Source organism: Heptranchias perlo, unplaced genomic scaffold (genome assembly GCF_035084215.1).
Source record: "Heptranchias perlo isolate sHepPer1 unplaced genomic scaffold, sHepPer1.hap1 HAP1_SCAFFOLD_44, whole genome shotgun sequence".
NCBI lineage: Eukaryota > Metazoa > Chordata > Chondrichthyes > Hexanchiformes > Hexanchidae > Heptranchias > Heptranchias perlo.
Genome location: NW_027139453.1, coordinates 3246859 through 3250269, shown reverse-complemented (window position 1 = coordinate 3250269; position 3411 = coordinate 3246859). Strand labels below are relative to the sequence as shown.

Sequence of the window (3411 nt, the reverse complement as noted above, 5' to 3'; positions counted from 1 at the left end):
TCTTTCGCTCTGTCTCTGTCTCTCTCCCTCCATCTGTCTTTCTCTCTCCCCCTCTCTCGCCCCCTCTCACTCGATCACTCCAGGTCAGCAATGCCCCCTGGTGGAAGGTGCGGTCGGTGCTAACACCGAGTCTCCTTTCTGACACACAAGATAAGGACCTTGGGGTGAATGGCCAAGAAGGCGTCCTATCTTTGTGGAGGCCGTCCCTCAGCGACAGTCAGTACCTGCAGCGGGTGGGTGGAGGGAGACAGGAAAGTTCAATATTAAGTGAATCACTGATGTTACCAAAGTTATTATTAAATGTGGACGGTCAAACTTGGCTGCATTTCACCGAACAGTGAGATCTGGAGGTGTATGTGCACAGATCGTTGAAGATGGCAGGGCAGGTTGAGAAATCGGTTAAGAAAGCAAACAGGATCCTGCGCTTTATAAATAGAAGCATAGAGTTCAAAAGCAAGGAGAATATGATGAAACTTTATAAAACACTGGTTCGGCCACAACAGGAGGATTGTCTTCAGTTCTGGGCATCGCACTTTAGGAAAGATGTGACGGCCTTAGAGAGGGTACAGAAGAGATTTGCTAGAGTGATTCCAGGGAAGAGGGATTCGGATGCGTGCATCGACTGGAGAAACTGGGGTTGTTCTCCTTAGAGCAGAGAATGTTGAGAGGAGATTTGATAAAGGGGTTCAAAATCATGAAGAGTCTGAACAGAGTAGGTAGAGGTTAACTTCCCACTAGCGTGGGGGGGGGGGGGGGGGTCATGAACCAGGTGACATAGATTGAAGGTGATTGTCAAAAAAAACAAAGACGACATGAGAAAAAACTTTTTTACACAGTGAGTGGTTGTGAACAGGAATGATCACCCTCCTGAGGGGGTGGTGGAGGCAGATTCAACCGTGGCCTTCAAAAGGGAATGAGATAAGTACTTGAAGGGAAAATAAAGAACAGGGCTATGGGTATAGAGCGGGGGAGTGGGACGAGCTGAATTGTTCTTGCAGAGAGCCGGCACGGACTCGACGGGCCGACGAGTTTCCTTCCGCGCTGTAACCATTCTCTGAATCTATGATTCCAACAGTCCTCGGGGGTGAGCGGGAATGTTTTAGGCAAGGGTGCCATCTTCTGGTAGCAGGGAGTTTTACACCTCACCGTTCGTTGAATCTTTCAGCACAGGTGAAGGCCATTCAGCTCATCATGGCGATGTCGGCTCTCCAATTGGCCCCACTCCCCTGCTCATTCACAATAGCCCTGCAAGTTTTTGCCCTTCCAGTATTTATCCAATTCCCTTTTTGAAAGTCACAATTGAATCTGCTTCCTCCACCCTTTCGTGCAGTGCATTCCAGATCAGAACAGCTCGCTGCGGAAACGGAATTTCTCCTCACCTCCCCTCTCTGGTTCTTTCGCCAATTATCTTTAATCTGTTTCCTCTGGTTACCGACCTTCCTGCCAGTGGAAACAATTTCTTCTTCACAACTCTATCAAAACCCCTCGTAAAAATCAACTCCAGCCCAAACAACAGTTTCATGCTTGTGAAGGACTAAATGTCAGAAGTGGGATTTGAACCCACGCCTCGAGGAGAGACTGCGACCTGAACGCAGCGCCTTAGACCGCTCGGCCATTCTGACTCCGAAAGATCTGTGTTGCTGATACTGGTTTTCGCGCAGTGGGCCAATGACATTTTCACTCTGTTTCTCGGTAAATCTTGGTGGGAGACCGAGTGACCAGGGTGCAAGCTTCCTGGATTTTCCTGTGACTGATCTCGGTGTATGGGGAGGTTTGGTCGCGCCGTGATATATTTTTTTCCTGGGGAGGGGCAGTAACGCGCGGACTGAGACTGGATTCGGTGCTTTCCTTCGGCAGCGGGTGATTACATAAGCGAGGCCGGACAGGCGGTCTGAATATTGCACCTATCGCGGCCTCACTCACTCCGGGAGCTGTGGAGCAGCGAGAAACTGATGGGTTTGTTGCTGCATTCGAAATGCGGCTTGGAACTGTTGTTATTAACGGAGGCAGCGCTGCGGGATCCTTCAATGATCGCTCAGAAATCCACAGAAACCTGTTGGAATGTGAATAAAATTAAGGGAGCGACATTCATTGTGGAAGAAAGGAAAGAGTCTGGTGTCGCTCACTGCAGAAATATCCATGTCACAGCGAGCCAGCTCTCCTGCAACCAGTGAATCCTCCCTTCGGACCTTGTCTGTCATGAAGAATTCTGATTTCCGTGAAGCCAATCTCGGTTCTTGATAGCAAAATACTGCGGTTGCTGCAAATCTAAAATTAAATTGAAAATTCGTCAAGACTTTTGACGAAAGGTCTTCGATCTGAAACGTTAACTCAGTTTCTTTCTCCAAAGATGCCAACTCACTTCCTGAACTTTTCCTTATAAAGGAAGAGTGCAGAGAGTTAATCAATAAGTATTTAATTCATCGGTTAGTGTTGTACTGTCAGATAAACAGTGAAACTTGGAAGTGTATTAAACAGTGAGGAGGAAAGTGATCAACTTCAAGAGGATATAGACAGGCTGGTGGAATAGGAGGACACGTGGCAGGTGAAATTTAACGCAAAAAAATGCGAAGTCATGCTTTTCGGTATGAAGAACGAGGAGAGGTAATATAAATTACGGGGCACAATTCTAAAAGCGGCACAGGAACAGAGAGATCTGGGGATTTATGTGCACAAATCATTGAAGGTGGCAGGGAGGATAAGAAAGCGGTTTAAACAGCACACGTGTTCCTGGGCTGTATAAATATAGGCATAAATTACAAAAATAAGGAAATCATGAAGAAACTTTATTAAACGCTTTTTCGGCCACATCTGGAGTATTGTGTCAAGTTCTGGGCATCGCACTTTCGGAAGGATGTGAAGGCGTTAGAGAGGGTGCAGAAGTGATTTACTAGAATGATTCCAGGGATGAGGGACGTTAGTTATGTGGATAGACTGGAGAAGCTGGGGTTGTTCTCCTTGGAACAGTGACAGATGCGAGGAGATTTGATAGAGGTGTTCAAAATCATGAAAGGGCTAGACAGAGTAGATAGAGATAAACTGTTCCCATTGGCAGAAGGATCAATAACCAGAGGACATAGATTTAAGGTGATTGGCAAAAGAACAAAAGGTGACATGAGAAAAAACGTTTTTCACCGGCCAGTGGTGAGGACCTGGAATGCGCTGCCCGAGGGAGTGTTGGAGGCAGATTCAATCATGGTCATCAAAAGGGAACTGGAAAGTACGTGAAAGGAAAAAAAATGCAGGGCTACAGGGATAGGGCGGCGGAGCGGTTTTAATGTGGAAATGAGAGAATCTGACCACTGCACCCAGTAGTCAGGAGTCTCAGGCGTCTGCGTATCAGGTCGCGTGGAGTCGTGGGGTTGAATCCCAATCCTGACGTTCAGACCTTTACAAAGACGGATCAATTGT

At 47.2% G+C, this 3411-nt stretch overlaps 1 non-coding gene across 1 annotated transcript; it reads right to left on the bottom strand.

Annotated features, from left to right (window-relative positions):
- Positions 1-1539: 1539 nt before the first annotated feature.
- Positions 1540-1622, bottom strand: trnal-cag (transfer RNA leucine (anticodon CAG)). Its single transcript has one exon. It is a non-coding gene; the product is annotated as a tRNA-Leu (tRNA).
- Between the last annotated feature and the right edge of the window lie 1789 nt (positions 1623-3411).